Here is an 18,459-nt window from a genome sequence, read left to right as displayed (position 1 = left end):
TCAGCAGAGTAGGAATAGAGCGGGTGACCATTACCTAAAACACAAGTAGCGACTTTATACTGGTTACTTATGCAACAGACCCCAATCTTAATCACTATCATGTTCCAAAAACAGGGTTGTGTAAATAAAATTTATCTCTGCCAGACTGATCTGGTAACAAAACATTACGTAAACTACAGACATGAAAGTGTAAAGTACATGAAACAAACCTAAGAACCATACACGCGTATACTCAATGACTTGCAGAATGCATATCGACTAAGAGCCCGACGAAACAGGACAAAAACAAAACTCAAGCTGTTCAACCCCAGTGAACATTATATCCTGGGGTCCATAGCTTGTCCCGCCAGACACAAACAAAGAGCCGTAGAGTCCAATTTGTCTGAACACCAAATACGCGGTGTATCTCAAAACAGCCGACTAATAACTTCTTGTACAATTTGGAAAATTGACATCACCAATTATCTTTCACAGTTTGTTAATATGGTTCCATTAAAGTCAGATTGTGACATTCCTTGTCACATAGGTGTCCGAATTACAAAAGAACATTGAGGAAAATGTTTACGTGTCTATGGCAACATTAGCCCTGTCTTGGGAATGTATTGGTAATAAATTCATTACGATCTTTGTAATCTTTAAGCCCCTGGTTACAGCTCTATTTAGAACTAAAAGTAAACTGATCTCTCGTCATAAATTTTTGTTCAAATAATATTTTATATAAGTATGAAGGACAGCACTCATCAATATTAAGAACAATTAGGAATTAATTCAACAAAAGAGGTCGACATAAATTGACCACTAGTCTTTCATCTTTATTAGCAAAATGAAGACTCTTTTAGCAACTCAGCGGTTATTTTATCTGTCAGTGACCATACCTGAGACAAGGACACATTCTATACAGTTTCACATTATACGTTGAAAAGGCGAAATAATAAGTTTCATGTAACATGAAGCTGTGTTTCGCATTTGCTTCCCTTTAAATGTTCGCGAGATTGATACCATATTCTCAGTATCCGGTGCACTTACATTATGTAAAGCACAATCTCTGTGCACTGTCACACCCAATATGTCTCCCTCCGAATATAGCTTCGGAGCACGTTTGCGTATATAGCTCCTTGCTATAGAGGAGCTATGTGCAAATCCGAATATGACTCCCTAAACGTGAAATAAAATGCTATAACAGTAATGCAAGAGTAATATAAAGCATTAGTACGTGGCAGAGTGTTATTTGGACATTGATTTCACCCCCGTTTGGGAAGAGAGGGAGGCTTCAAGATTTTTTTTTCTCTGTCCGTGCGTACGAATGAGTTGAGTGCGTGCGTACGTACGTCCCGAAAGTAGGTACCATTTGATAGATAAACACCAAACTTTACAAAAAGGATAAAGGAAGTTAGGCACCTGGGTTTAATTTTTTGTATCTGGACTGGCAGTTGTGGCCCTTGATTTAGTCCAAATACATACCTGATCATACTTGGACAGACATCCATATTCTGTACTATGTAAAAGAGTCACCAAATTCGAAACAAATGTTAACTATGTGTAAGTAACGACTTTATTTTTGTTTCGGACCACCTAGAGCTCTTGACGAAATAAAGTAATTGCCCCCAAAGTCGCCACACTGTGTACAGAAGTACTGACTGTCAAAGAGTGGTTAGGTTACGACCCTTTCAACAGATTTTAGACATCATATGTGAAATATCGTAAACAGTTACCAGATTTGATACAAATTTCATGAAGTCTCAAAGATTAATATCAATGCTTTTGTTTTGTGAAAAAGTGTTTTCTCAGAAATAACGCGGTTACCTTCTTGAAAAGAACACGCGATGATGCATCTACGATGACGCGATATTTCAACGGTAACTTAAAGGTCCATTACTAAGGGAAAGTGAGTAGGCAATTTTTTTCATAGCCAGTGCGTAGACTTCTGCAAGACACTAAATAATGAAGATTGGCAGGTCAAAATTTACAGAAGGTCTTTGGAACTCAAAGAAATGTATGTGTATTATGTTGAAATTTCAATGAATCGACAGAATGACCCCCCAGGTCTTTTTAACTTTCTTCATACTTCATAAATAATTGTACATATACTGCGATTTATTTCGAATTTCTACATACCAACTTTCATTTTCCAATAAAATGAAATAGTTTCTGTGCTTTTTAAAAGAAATTAAAATGTTCACTTTCCTTAGTATTGGACCTTTAAATGTCATTCTCTGTAAATGTGAAAAAAATATGTCTTAGTGACAATGTCGTGACACATTGAGCATGACCCTCAGGTACCGGTAGCTGAACTCCTGACATTCATTACTACTATGAAAGATTAAATTTCCATTGCCGAGTCTGGCATTCCAGCTCTGTATTCTTTTTGTTCATCCATATAAAAATGAATGCCGATGGCAGAGCTTGGCATTGCAGCTCGGTATTCGTTTTTCACTATATAAATGTGAAAATGCTGACAGGTACTCCTAGAGCCAGCGTCACACACATTACTGAACGTAGAATACAGATACAGACTATTCTATATTTTAAGTCGCTTTTTAGAAATTAATCTCAATATCTTAAATTATTTAAATGAATTAACAACTACGTGGTCAATGTTGCATTACAAGACCGGGGAGCTATATGCGGAACGGAGCTACATGTGTTCCGTTTATAGCTCCAGTTTTTGCAAGGGAGCATACACAGAGAATATAGTTCCCCAGGAGCTATATACGAATAAGTACCCAGAGGAGCTATATCTAAAGGGAGGCATATAGGGTGTGACAGTGCACTTTTGTGGCTTACGAAGTTTTGCGTTAAATGTTTATAATATTCATAAACAACATAACGTTTTATGAAACATAGTATTTTGGTCAAAGTAGCTATAATGGTCTTTTAGAATATTCTCAGGGTAAATCTGCGGCTTTTCCTATTTACGCATGTGTTTAGATGCATTGTAATATCCCATAAACTTGTTACAGTTTTTACTGAACGCTTTTGGCAAAAGTCACTCATACTTAACTGTTGTCTTTTCTTTGTTATTGCATATATAGAGCGGACGCAATGCTCCAGTGGTAACACTGTCTGACTACGAAACCAGGGGTCGTGAGTTCGAGCCCCGCTCCTCCAACTAAAAATTACAAATAAGCATTTAGTGAGTTAAATGAAAAGTTTGTATGACCTACAATAAAGTTGGTGTGTCTTCTACCAAGATTTGAAAATAATGCCAACATAATTATCACCCAAGTTAAATACAGTCGTCCCTTAACGCAAAAAGGTACCATGAGCATATGAATAAAGAAGGCACTTGGTACCTTTTTGCATTAAGCGGGCGCAGTGTATATAGGTTCATCCCGAACTTTAACAACAGTAGATAAATTTTGAAAGGGACATGCACTGTATACGCGAAATATTTTCTTTCTTTTACAAACAGAGTAATGTATTTTTCTTGTCCAATATTCAGACCGTGCTAAGATGTTGCAAGAAATCATACTGTCGAGTATATTTCTTAATTTCAAAAGACACACATGTATATTTTCTGTCGTGCATATTTAAATACTGAATCTCTTCTGGTTTTACCTCTGAGGGATATGGCGTGATACCCCTTCCTTGCGTGTCGTGTTTCATAAATTTCTAGAAATAATTAAATATTTCAGCCTGATTTAAATGTTACTGACGCGCGTAGTGTAACTTCAAACGACGGAAGGTCGTGTTTGCTGGTGTATATTGTTGGTGTCCATTTGAAAATTTAATTGTCAATGACTTTTCACTTTCAATGTTGTGACGCAGCCACAGAGACAAATGCTTGTAACATAAACGGAACATAAATATTTCGTGAAGCCTGCAGATCGGAATTAAAAAAAAACATGCTCCGTTTAATGTTTACAATGTCATTCTGATAGCTTAAAGACGTAAAACAGGTTAATAACTCTGACTTCAAAGCAAATTTTCCCTGAATTTATTAAGTACTTCAGTAGTGAAAGCTGGTTAGCTGGTGACATTGTTTATCAACTATTTTAGCAGCGCCACCTGTAGAGATAACTCTGCTGTTTTTATTTTTATTGAGTTCAGAACCAAATCATAAACACATCACTCTGCTTTATGACCCATCAGCTGTGTAGAAAAACTATGAAATATGCCCTCATTACTTCATCTTTAACACATTTAATATATATCATCGATACACACTTCATGCAAAATATGCATATATATAGGGACATTGTTTTAGTTTTGACGGTCATTTACGTAAATTCCCCTTTTATTGGCATAAGCGGTCTAAGACTGATTTAAATATTTATCTAAGACCCCACTTAAACACGTATTTTAATTAGCAGCCTTTTTAGCTTTGTTATAGTTTGTTTAAAAAGCACATATAATAAACACTTTAAAGCAAAATCAATATTTTCAAAGCTGAATGAACATTCTGCTATTTCACAATGTCACCAGTCAGTTGATATTATTTAATCCTTACCATTGATCGAATGAAAAGCTATATTCACAATTAGCTATTTCCTATATTGACGTTTGATTTTCATATCTGGTACATTGACATTTATGACATCATTTTAATGTGGGTTGTCGCTTTAAGTAGGTCATACATGGCGACTTTGTTTAATGTTACCCATGATTAAAAACAAAGGTCTAACATTAATAGTATATTAATAAGACCAGATGCGTATGTAATAAAAAATGTTAGTTTTCATCGAGAAATCCTGTTAACCTCAGTCTTCGTACAATAATGTTACGTTAAAGCAAGCAACCAAAGTTTATTATTTAGAAAAGCAGTCTTCAATTTAACAACTATCGCAATGTTATTTCAAGCTACAAATAGAAAAGGTTTTTGTTAAATTACGTGGAAGTAAAGTAAAATTTATTTTCAGATGTGTTTGTCACTAAACAACATGTGTATATCAAAAATTGATAACCATAGCATTCAGTTTGAAAGGAGTGTTCAATCGAACGTCAAACTATTCAGAAGTCAATGCTGTGTCTGCATCTTACTTGTATTTTGCAGGCATTCCAAAACAGTATTTTATAAATATATTCTGTCAGTTATCCAAATAATCTTCAACGTTTAAAGAACAAAACATTGCGCCATTGCATCCTGAAATGTAAAAGAAACATATACATGTCATAGAACTATTTCTTGTGACGTCATGACGTTGCGCGTATTTTTTGCAACTTTATTTAATAAATACAAATGAATTTAAGCTGATATAAAGCCATAATATCAAACAAGAAGCAATAAAAGTATTGCATTTAATGCACGACATTATATCATGCAAATATTAATTAAAATATTGTTACGTTATTTCTCTCATATAACGTGAATTTTCCTATGTTGGTCAAACAAAACTAAAACACAGAGTATAGTAACAAAAGCAGTTATTTATTTTGCAGCACAGCATTTTTAGTTATACAAAATCATATTTAAAACTTCTCAATATCATTCATTCAGAACAGCTTTTCTATAAATCTGGCATTATTATTGTCCTTCAATTCCCTTCTTAACTAATTCATTCATTTTCCCCCTCTCCTAAAATAAAACATTCTAAGCTTTTATACCCTTACTCTTGGGCATTAGGGTAGTGTGCAAAAATGTGATAGGGTGGTGTGCAAAATAGTTGCGCTGCGCGACCTTTGCACTACGCAACCCTTGCGCGGCACGACCACTGCTCTGCCCAACATTTACAACAGTAACTCTTGCGCGACCTCTGCGCAGCTAAAGCTGCCCAACCTCTGCGCAACATTCATTCTAAACATATTTGCGCAAGAACCTAGTGTGCGCAACCCAGTTGTGCAGACAGTGTCTAAATTGCACTTAAAAGACTGAGTAAGCATAATTCTATTGCATATTGACTAGAAAAACAACTAAAGTATATGGTTTTATACTAATAAGTGCATTACACTAAATATAATAGACTAGTAGGTATATTTGCTATATACTTCAATATAAACCTAACATAGAATACATAAATGATATGCAGACTATATAAAATAATAAAGGGGTAAAAGAAATAGCTTTCTGACACTTGAACATTCTACTCTGGATGTAGAGGGCCAAACATAGACCAAAAACTGAACCAAGTAACCTGAGGAATTTGTAAACAATCTTACAACTGATTACTATGGCATTTCATTCATGAAATCTGATAGCTTGTCCTAGTTTTTGCAGACCAAGCAATGCTGGATGCTGGAAATATAAATAGAACAAAGACCTCAAATGACCTGCGCGACATAACCCTGCGCGACCCTTCCTGCGCGACCTTTCCATATTTGGCTGTCTATTTTTAGTGTACAAAACAATAACAACAAGCTGAGTCAGTTAATTTCAACCCAGAGACAATGGCTATTTATAATTTGTATATAACTCATTAAAAATGATAGCCCAGTATATACCAGCTTAAAAATACCCTATTTCTTGAAAACTTCCTTTGAATTCTGCAACACTCCCCCCTTCTAGCACTTTGCTTACTCCGGAAGCAAACTGTACTTTCAGTTATTGAAAACTTCTGTTATTCAAATAAATTGAAACTTGTTACTCATTGAAAACAACATGAATCAATGGTTAACTCACAAAATAGTAGAGAAACAAATAATACTTGTACACAGCAACAAATATGTAAAATATTACAGAATATGTTTAAAATGTAAACAAATACTGTCCCTCAACAGATTATAATATTACTGAAATGTGAACTCATAGTTACAAACAAATAGTAATAAAACATGAAATTGGTTCAAGAAAATATCCTATGGTACCAGTGTCAGTTGTCTGTGCTGGGCTACCTTTCAAAAATAAATCCATTTAATAGTTCTTGATAGCTGCTGAATACCAGTTACTTTATTAAAGAATTATTTAATACACTGTTACACTGCGGTAATAACACTGCAAATATATAACACTTTTAAATTATTTTAGACCTGATTTTTTTTTTTAACGAAACTATATTTCATTTTAAAACTTCCAGCACATTTTTATTCAATTCTGAAAGGCTTTTCAGAAAGTCACCTAATGCTTGTTTCCGGTCTGTAGTAGACCTTATTTCTTTTTGAAGGTGTAAAGTTAACCGTTTCTGATAATCTTGGATATTGTTTGTGCCGATTGCTATCTCATTTTGAAGGAGAGTTTGTGTCTTTTTAACTTCTGATGTTAATATGTCTAGCTTTGTTTCTATTGAAATAAGTCTGTCTTCCAGAGAAGTTTTATTGGTAAGATCCTGCACCTTTTGTTTTTTTGTTGGCTGCGGCAAGTCTTCATCATCACTCAAGTTTTCGTAAGGAATTATATCATTGCCTGGTTCTACTGATGAAGATAGAACTGGGTCCACACCACTTGATACAGGAATTATGTTCTCTGGTACATATGACGTAGTACATGCAATAACTGTACTAGGCGTAGTATTACACATAGTTAATGCTGGTGAAGAATAACTGGATACAACAGTTTGACTTAGATGTTGATTTGATGGTGCGACAGCACTCTGACACACTCTTTCAAGAAAATTGTCTCCCTGTAGTAAGTCCATCTTTTCACTACTACTAATTTCCATTGACATGGAATGCTTAAAAGTTCTACAATCTTTTCTTGCCTGATGTCTTTTGAGAGAAGATTTTACAGTGTAAATACGACCACAGTCTTCACATTTGAACATAATGAAACATTGTATCAAAATAAAACAAACTGTAACTTTGTCTATTGAAAAATAAATCCAAATGTTTTTTGTTTTTTTATTGTTTGATCAAATTTTAATTTTACACAAGAGCTTTCTGTTTAACATATGGCTAATAAAGTTGTGAAGTCAGGCTGTGCCTGCCCTTATATACCAAATCTATGCGCGACCTAAAAACAGAATTTTTAGCTGGGGCAGAAAGTTCTGGACATTTGTCATCACTTTGTTACAACGTTCCCTTTTTTGGAATGCCCAGCCTATCAGGTTGTCTCCTGTTACGTTCTCCCCTACGGATAATGACCTTTTCATTGTTATAAATGCCTGTAGATAAATTGTTACTGGTTTTCAGTGTATTTTTAGTTGTACTTTGTGTCTGCACACCTAAAACCCATTGTGGTAATGTTGAACACTGATATCTTTTTAACCTGTCATGGTGCACAATTTTGACTTTTGATTTTGAGGGTCCTGATATTCCAAATAACAAGTCACTTATTTTTCTGGTAATTACAAAGGGTCCTTTCCATACTTGAGCCTTTAATTTGGGACTTTTTCCCACCATTCTTGAAGAGTCAAGGCAGTACACAATATCACCCACATTGTAACTGTTTAAAGAAATTCTTGTATCATAGTCTCGTTTCTGTCTTTCTGAAGATTTACTCAAGTTTTCACGAACGATACAGTATATTTTCGAAAATTTCTCATTTAAATCAGCTACATAGTCAGAGTGATTCTCAAAATTGTCAGCGTGGCAAACATTTCCAACTAGAAAATTTACTGGTAGATTGAACTCTCTTCCAAACATTAACATGTTTGGTGTATATTGGGTGCTTTCATGTACACTTGATCTGTAAGCACTGGTCATTATAGGTAAGTACAAATCCCAGTTTGTCTGTTCTCCATTCACATATGTAGTAATAAGGTTTAGTAATGACTGATTAAAGCGTTCTACCATACCATTGAGGACGCGCGATATGGTGTACATCTTGTTTGATTTATTTCCAGTAAACAACACATTTGCCTAAACAGTTCAGACTGATAATTCTTTCCCTGATCAGAATGCAAGTCTAATGGTAGACCAAATCTACAAAAGAATTCAAACACTAATTTATTTGAAACTGTTTCAGCGCGTTGGTCTGGTATGGCATAACATTCAACATACTTTGTAAAATTGTCCATGACAACCAGGATATACTTATTTTTGTTCTCAGAAAGAGGAAATGGACCTAAAATGTCTGTTGAAACCCTGTCCATAGGAAACCCAACATGATATTCTTGTAATGGTGCCTTAGCCTTCTTATTTGGTTTCTTTCTAGCACCACAAAAAGCACATTGTTTTATCCACAATTTCACAGAAGCAGACATTTTATACCAGTAGAAATTCATTTTAAGTTTTCCCAAAGTTTTCTTAACACCTAAATGGCCAGAAAGAATTGCATATGTGAAGCTTCAATAACTTGAGGCCTTAAAATGGATGGCAATACCAGTTGGTCATAGGTGGTCACATTATCTTTCTGTACAAATTTTCTAAATAATATCCCATCTCGAATATGAAGTTGAGTCCACTGTAACCATAAATTTCTGGTGGCTGGACTCTCAGCAGCCACATTATCACGTGCTGGTCTCATATTCGAAGTTGACATCCATGCTAAAATTTTCCCTATATCTGGATCTTCTTTCTGCATTTTAATCAGTTCTGATTTAGTGTATGAGCCTATCCAATTTGAAAACTTATACACCAAATTTTCAGCTGGTTCTTGATTATTCGGATACAGTCCTCCGGCATGACTTGTTTTTGCCATGTCCTTTTCTTCTGTGGAATCGCTCAAATCAACGTTATCCTCTGTTTCACTTTCAGACTTCTGCTCAGTAGCCCGCAAACGCCTCACCGAGCTGAATGTCTGATTAACACAGAAACCACACTTCTGCATAATTGTTTGAAAAATGCTCCCAAACAAATCATAAACATAAACACAAAATTGATTACACTAAACACATGAACACTAGGCTTTGCGGAATCATGATTTGCTTTGACCAAATTGACTTTACCCTTGTCCTTTTTGGTCATCAAAGGAATCACATCATCGAATTCTGCAAGCTCTGACCACTGTTCATGCCTCTTCGTACACTCTTTACAACCTCCGCATGGAAGTTCACTTAGTATAGACTGACCATCATAGCAATTACATGTACAAGGATCACACGGAATCCTTGACAAGAAATCTGCATTGGAGTGTTTAGACCCCTTCCGATGCTCTAATCTAAAGTCATATTGCGATAGCACTTCCAGCCATCTTGCCATCTGATTTTCAGGTTCTTTGAAGGACATAATCCACCTTAATGAAGAATGATCACTCCTGATTAAGAATGAACGTCCTAACAAATACTGCTTAAACATAGTTACAAATGTAACAACTGCTAATAACTCACGCCTTGTTACACAGTAACGTCTTTGTGCCTTATTTAAACTTTTGCTTGCGTATGCTATGGGCCTTTCAGTGACCTTTCCCAATTTTTCATTATACTGCATTTGCGATAACACACCGCCAATTCCAAAATTAGACGCGTCACAATCAAGAATAAAATCTCCATCATCTTGAGGAAAAGCCATGACCTCATCACCAGTTAAAGCTGAACGCAAGTCATCAAAACTTTCCTGACACTCAGCTGACCACTCAATGGTTGCCCGGCCTCCAACAACCTATTTAATGGCCTTGCTCTTGTAGAAAAATCACGAATATATATCCTGTAATATGAACAGAAACCGAGAAAAGATCGCAGTGTAGTCAAATCATGCGGTCTTTCCCAGTTAGCAATACAGCTAACTTTTGACTTTTGAGGACTAATTCCATCCTTTGTTACCACATGACCAAGGAAGCAAACTTCAGTTTTCAGCAAAAAAACACTTGCTAGCTTTAATTTCATGCCAGACTCTGACAATCTGGTCAGCACAATATCAAGCCTTTCAATATGTTCATCAAAGGTACGACCAAAAATAATCAAGTCATCGAGATAGATCAACAAAATTTCCCATTGTAGACCTTTCATAACTAGTTCCATGCAACGCTGGAACGTCGAAGGCGCGTTGCAAAGACCAAATGGCATGACAAGGTACTCAAATAAACCAAACTTTGACGTAAATGCAGTTTTAGGGCGATCAGCCTCATCAACCTCAACTTGGTAATAGGCTGACAAAATATCCAAGCATGAGAAATAAGTTGAACCGCCTAAACTTTCTAAACAATCACTAATATTTGGTAATGGATAAGCATCTTTCTCTGTGACAATGTTGACCTTCCTATAATCTACACAAGGTCGAGTCGTGCCATCACGTTTCCTAACGTACACTAAAGGAGATGCCCTCGGAGAAGTACTTTCACGAATAACATTTGCCTGCAGTTGTTCTTTTATTATTTTAGCTTCTTCCTCAGCAAATGCTTTTGGCGGTCGCCTAGGTCGCTGTTTAATGGGTTGCGCTGCTCCTGTATTTATCTTGTGCTTAATTACTGATGTTCTGCCTAAATCGTTTGGAGATTTTGCAAATACACTTGAATGTTTTATCAAGAGATTCTTTAACTTAAACTTTTGATTAGGATCAAGATTTTTCACTGAATTTTCATAAAGCCCACTCAGATGCTCTGGGACTTTCAAATTTTTTTCTTTATTTAAACTACATTCAACCTTTTCACCAGGGGAGCTAATTTCTTCAGCTTCTTCAACACAACCAAGAGTTGTGTTAGCCTCAATTTTCACATCAACAGCACTTGTATTCATTAATCTTACTGGAATACATCCACTTTTAGACCTAGGATCAACCAGTGAATGACCAACTATGATACCACTTTCACATTCATCACTGTTTTTACATGGTGTTACTATTCCATACTGGGTATTTATACCAGTAGCAGAACAATGCCCTTCAATTATCTTTTCAGAATTTGCTGGTACAATAGTAGTCTTGGAACACTTAACACGGGCTGCTCTGTATTTTGATGTTTGCATTAAAGTTGGGTATCTTTTCCCATTGAGACGTAGCCCATGCTCTGCACTTAAAACAAAATTGTTTGCTTGTAAAAAGTCAAGACCTAAAAGACCGTCTTCTTGAATTGGTGCAACAAAAACTTTCCATTTAAACACATCTTTTTGAATTTTAAAATCAATTGAAACAGTTCCTATTATAGAAAGATATCCTTCATTGGCTACTTCAAGCTTAAAGCCATCACTAATTTTTTCTAGTGGTGGACGGCAGTCAGTAGGCAGACTGTTGTAGATTTTTGATGAAATTATCGTCACCACTGCACCAGTATCCAAGATAAAATTTGCACTAGTATCACCAAATTTTACAGGCAAAAGTAAAGATAATCCATTGTAAACATCACTAAAACACACTTTAATAATTTTGTCTTTTTCCTGGACTAAAGCAGGGCCGTTTGCCTTAGTCCTAGCTAGTTTTCCTCTTGACTTTTCAGACTGCCACGCACCTGGCAATCACGCGCATAGTGACCAAGATTATGGCACTTGTAACACTCGACTTCTGCCATATCTCTGCGTTTGAACTGATGCGAAGGTACATCCTTTTCCTTTTTCTTTATTGCTGACAACAATTCTTCAAATTTCTTATCAATTTCTTGCTTAAAAGAAGAAAACTGTGCCTGAGAAACAGTTTCCCCCTCATTTCTGCGTTGTTTTACCATCCTTACTTAGTGCTGGATTTTGTTTCATCTTTCAAGCTGTAGTAGGTTTTCCAAAATTTCTCTGGCATCTTCTATAGTTTTCGGGTCCTTCATACCTACTGCAAGTGCCATCTGGGAGTCGCCCAAGCCTTTAATGAAATGACGAAGACAAATAGTGCCGATTGTATGATCATCAGCTGTGGAGTAGCCTTTACGGACAAGACGCTTAATATCAGCAACGTATTCAACAAGCTTATCCCTTGAGTTCAACTTCAAGTTCTCCAGCTCAGCCAGATAGGAAGCTGTGGACCTCCTCTCAACAAATCTGGCTGCCAAAGATTGCTCTAATAACCTGTAACTCTGCTGATTCTCAGCACTCACTTGGTTGAAGACAAATTCAGCTGCCTCATCACGTAGACTGTTGAGAAGGCGGAATGCCTTTTCCCTGTCATCCCAACGGCATGCACTAGCTAAAGCCGCAAACTGGCGAATAAATGCAACATAAGATGTTTTCCCATCAAACAAGACTTGTTCTGGGAGTGGTACGTTATATTGCGGAGCTCGCCTTGGGTTGCATTCTTGCATAGCAATGTCCTGCAGACGCCCTAATTCAATGTCCCGTAATTCCAGATTATTTCGCAGTTCACGCACTTCATCACTTAATTTATGAATATGTAACTCTCTATTTGCCTGTGTCCTTTGAAACTCCCTTTTAATATTTTCTTTTTCCTGCTGATACTGTTCAGCCTCACTTTGAACAATTTCTTGCAGACCCGATTTTTCAATTTCCAAGATTTTAACAGTTTCTTGAAGTCTTTCAATGTTTTCTAAAGCCTCTGTCAAACTAGCTTGTAAATCCTCATTATCTCCTATTATTCTTGCTAATTTTTTTCTAAGGTCAATATTTTCTGGTTTAAGTTCTTCCTCACGTGATGCTGATGCAGACCTGGCAGATTTTTTCGGTCCCATATTACTGACTTTCTTCTAAAACTTGTGTATCGTCATCTAAAATTGCTGCGCGTAATTTCGCATTGTATGATTTCAGTTCTTCTATTTCTTTGTTCTTTGACATGAAAATTTCATTTACCTTTTTGTGATAGTCCTTCAAAGCACTGTTCAGATTTTCTTCTTGCATTATCATATGCTTAGATAAATTTGATATTTCTAAGCAAACTAATGATGCAGCATGTTGAAATTGTTCCAAGTCCTTTTCCATTTTTGTGCAGTTACTTCGAAAACATGTTAAAGTATTTATCCCGACGCTGCCACCAGTGTTACGTTATTTCTCTCATATAACGTGAATTTTCCTATGTTGGTCAAACAAAACTAAAACACAGAGTATAGTAACAAAAGCAGTTATTTATTTTGCAGCACAGCATTTTTAGTTATACAAAATCATATTTAAAACTTCTCAATATCATTCATTCAGAACAGAATTTTCTATAAATCTGGCATTATTATTGTCCTTCAATTCCCTTCTTAACTAATTCATTCATTTTCCCCCTCTCCTAAAATAAAACATTCTAAGCTTTTATACCCTTACTCTTGGGCATTAGGGTAGTGTGCAATAATGTGATAGGGTGGTGTGCAAAATAGTTGCGCTGCGCGACCTTTGCACTACGCAACCCTTGCGCGGTACGACCACTGCTCTGCCCAACATTTACAACAGTAACTCTTGCGCGACCTCTGCGCAGCTAAAGCTGCCCAACCTCTGCGCAACATTCATTCTAAACATATTTGCGCAAGAACCTAGTGTGCGCAACCCAGTTGTGCAGACAGTGTCTAAATTGCACTTAAAAGACTGAGTAAGCATATTCTATTGCATATTGACTAGAAAAACAACTAAAGTATATGGTTTTATACTAATAAGTGCATTACACTAAATATAATAGACTAGTAGGTATATTTGCTATATACTTCAATATAAACCTAACATAGAATACATAAATGATATGCAGACTATATAAAATAATAAAGGGGTAAAAGAAATAGCTTTCTGACACTTGAACATTCTACTCTGGATGTAGAGGGCCAAACATAGACCAAAAACTGAACCAAGTAACCTGAGGATATTTGTAAACAATCTTACAACTGATTACTATGGCATTTCATTCATGAAATCTGATAGCTTGTCCTAGTTTTTGCAGACCAAGCAATGCTGGATGCTGGAAATATAAATAGAACAAAGACCTCAAATGACCTGCGCGACATAACCCTGCGCGACCCTTCCTGCGCGACCTTTCCATATTTGGCTGTCTATTTTTAGTGTACAAAACAATAACAACAAGCCGAGTCAGTTAATTTCAACCCAGAGACAATGGCTATTTATAATTTGTATATAACTCATTAAAAATGATAGCCCAGTATATACCAGCTTAAAAATACCATATTTCTTGAAAACTTCCTTTGAATTCTGCAACAATATTTACACTTGGTCGGAACGGAGAACATGCACAAAATGATTTGGGATCCATCAAAATGCATATTTTATCAGATATTTCTAACTATATTGCATCGTTATATGTTTTGTTATGCAATAAAATCTTAATTTATTACCGTCATATAACTAGTAACTTTTTACATTAACCCTAATGGTTGCATAACATAGATTTATACATATCGGCTACGAAATTGTACTCTGACAATGTACTCAAACGTCATTTTGTAACCGAGGATACACTTTTTAATAATTAATCATGAACATCTTATGATCATTTCGTTCTAATCAATATTAAAATTAATACTAAAAGAAAGGATGCAAGGTTTAATATACACATCACTGTCAAAGTAAACTAATATTATGAAGAAATCGACTACATTCAACATTCCCACATGCAGAGTAACAAGTTTCGTATGATTTTCAATTGTATTTAGCATTTATCCCCCTTCATATGTGTTTGTTTGATATATTTTGGCTCCAGTACCTATAATAGTAGGCGTTGTCATGGCCCTAGGCTATCCCTTCTGGGTAAGAATCTGTCTGGGTTGAATTAGCTGTAACTGAAACATTTCAAGAGTTTGTCGATACATACCGATAAAATTCCCTGCCCATAATCGTTTATATTGCCGGCCTAAATATGCTTTTCCTTCATTTACTGGTTACTTTATTTGTTTGTGGTATATGACTCGACAAGGAAATCGAAAGCAAAATATCGACAATCGATATTTATCGCTTCTTTTTGCATATCATTTGGAGCAATTTGGGTAAAGATGAAAAAAAAAAGTCAATCAATATTGAGATTGAGCGGAAGGGAAATGTGTTAAATTACTCGCAATTCGGGTTATAAATGATATATGTAAATTTGCTACCGGGATGACATATAAACACTATCTAGTCTTTGGAGTCACGTTGTCTGAATAATTGGACAATTTTCTCATTAATACCTGATCTCACCGCAGATAGCAACTTATTAATGGCTCCTTAATATATACATTTCATTATCAGAAACAGAGCGAACACACATTACACAGGTCGTTCATTTTTCTTTTAGATTAACATCATATTCATGAGTTTTATTTAGTTGTTTTTAATGACACGATTATCGTGAAACGTTATAACTTATTTTTAATGAAAGAAGAATTTATCTTTTTCATAGCGCACACATTAATGAACAAACTTACGTTTCGTATTAAAGTTTTGTATAAAATGTAAGCGTCTCTATTTCATGCGTTGTTAGCTAATGGTTTTTATGGTCTATAAAAGGATCAAAGGCTAAGTGTGCCAATTAACATACTGCTTAATGGGTTATTATAGTTCATGTTAAGGGCTATAGGCTAAGTCTCTTTTGACATTTTACGTTTTAATGAAAGTATCTGCGAATGTCATTTATGGAAACGTATTTCTAACCGATGACGTAATTTTAAATGGCAACATTACGCTCTGCAGGTTTGAAACTCACTGGTTCAATTAGAAACTTTTTCACACATTGACGTCGATGTAGCAGTGGAGCATATGAACATTTCAAAGATGAATTGGAAAGTGTTGAATATGTCATATAATATTGATATTTCATCAAACGCTACGGTAAAACTGACTGACTATTGGTACAATTTGTTTGAAATCTTGCGAAGGTTTGCATTTTTAATGTATGCGCTGATAAGACCTATGATTACATGTACTATGTAACAATGACGTGCTTTTAAACAAACTTGATGTTGTGAACCATTCACATTGCATGCTTTAAGACTCCTTTTTTTAAAATATAACTTACGGAGTTATTACAAATTTCATGTTTTAAGTGCTAAATGTTTTAATGTGAACTGAGTCGATTGGTATTTACTTTTTATGAAAATGAATGCTTTTCAGCCTAGGTGTATAATAAATACGGACCGTATGTCTTGTTAAAAAATAACGGCGGGTGGATGTGAATTACACATTTTTATTCCGGAACATATTTAATTTTCAAGTCCCATATTTGACCTGTGAGAAAAAGTTCTAAGAAACTATACAATCGAGTATATTCCATAATTTAAATAAAATGCAACGCGTGTTTATTTTCTGTCGTTCGACTTCGATGCCATTACCACTTGGGGTAGCACTTGACTGTGTTTAGAGGGAATAATATTATTTAAATCTAATTTAAATGCTATCGTTGCGCATAATCTTAAATAGCACACTTCAGACATCTGGAAGACCTTCTTTGCTGAAGCATATTGTCAGTGATATTTAAATTGAAAATAATCAGTGTCGAAATTATTTCTTTTTTCAATATTTCAATTCAATAAAACGAGGAGACAGCGCCTGTATGCGACATAAATGTTTCATCAAACGAGTTGAAAGACAATCTACTACTGCACATTTATAATTATTTTGTTCATTAACAAAAAATAATGTTAACAGATACCTTGCGGACATAGATTTCTTTGTTTGTTTCTATATTATTTATTTCATAATGTATGACATATGCTTCACTTCAGTTATTTTGTGCATGCGAAATTTCATAATAAATGAGCCGTGCCATGAGAAAATCAACATAGTGGCTTTGCGACCAGCATGGATCCAGACCAGCCTGCGCATCCGCGCAGTCTGGTCAGGATCCATGCTGTTCGCTAACAGTTTCTCCAATTCCAATAGGCTTTAAAAGCGAACAGCATGGAGCCTGACCAGACTGCGCGGATGCGCAGGCTGGTCTGGATCCATGCTGGTCGCAAACCCACTATGTTGGTTTTCTCATGGCACGGCTCAAATTACTATTATTTTAGTTAAATATCCGCGATAATTTAAACCGTACCTCCAGCTTTTGATATAAACCTTAGCCTGATTCTGCCTTTGTAAATTTTCATTGAATACCCTTTGAATCATAAGTGGTACTGCCCGTACTTAATGATGGATCAGTCCATTTTAGAAATTTAGCAGGGTAAAGGTTAAGTCTGACAGTATATGTGTTGTCTCAATACAGAATTCAAGTTAAATATCACAAGTGAGTGACATATGCTTTGGAATTATATCCTGAACGTCAGCCGACATAAGCAAGTTAGAACTATGCCATTAAGTTTATTCTCAACCGATCATGTCACTTAAGCCGACGTAACTGTATGTGTGTATAAGATTGCAAGTAAAATGTTGCTATGACTTGGTGTTTAATCTAAAATTTGATAATTTTTGGTACATATCATTCGTGCAAAATTTTATTTTACGCAGTGAACAGTGAAACAAGAAACTATTTTCTAGCTTCTTGACAGTCTGAATGCAAGCACTAAAGTACGTTTTTTATGTATAGCTTTAAATTCTATTTTAACAGTATTTCGTTGTCATATTTTACAATTATCACTGAGTGTTCTTCAACTTACACATCGCCTAGACTCGCTGAATCATTTGATTTATTTACAATTTCTTGCAATAAAAGTAGTTTCAAATGAACGTTTGAAGTTACATACAGCTTTTTAAAAAGTACATCTTTGATTTTGCTACAAGCAATCCTTAGATGTGCACAGGAACTTACATAATTTTGAGAAACACACCTTTTTTACACCATTATTTACGATGCAATTTTAGTTAATAAGTAATTTATAACATGTTGAATGTGCTAATAGGTAATAATCAAAGCACGGCACTACGTAGACGTGTTTTGAAGTGCAGCGCTAATGGGAGAAAATATACGCTCTTAAGCAAAAATCACATAATAATAAATAAAATT

The sequence above is a fragment of the Mercenaria mercenaria genome, chromosome 2 (genome assembly GCF_021730395.1).
Source record: "Mercenaria mercenaria strain notata chromosome 2, MADL_Memer_1, whole genome shotgun sequence".
Lineage (NCBI taxonomy): Eukaryota > Metazoa > Mollusca > Bivalvia > Venerida > Veneridae > Mercenaria > Mercenaria mercenaria.
Note: the sequence above shows the minus strand (reverse complement) of the source record.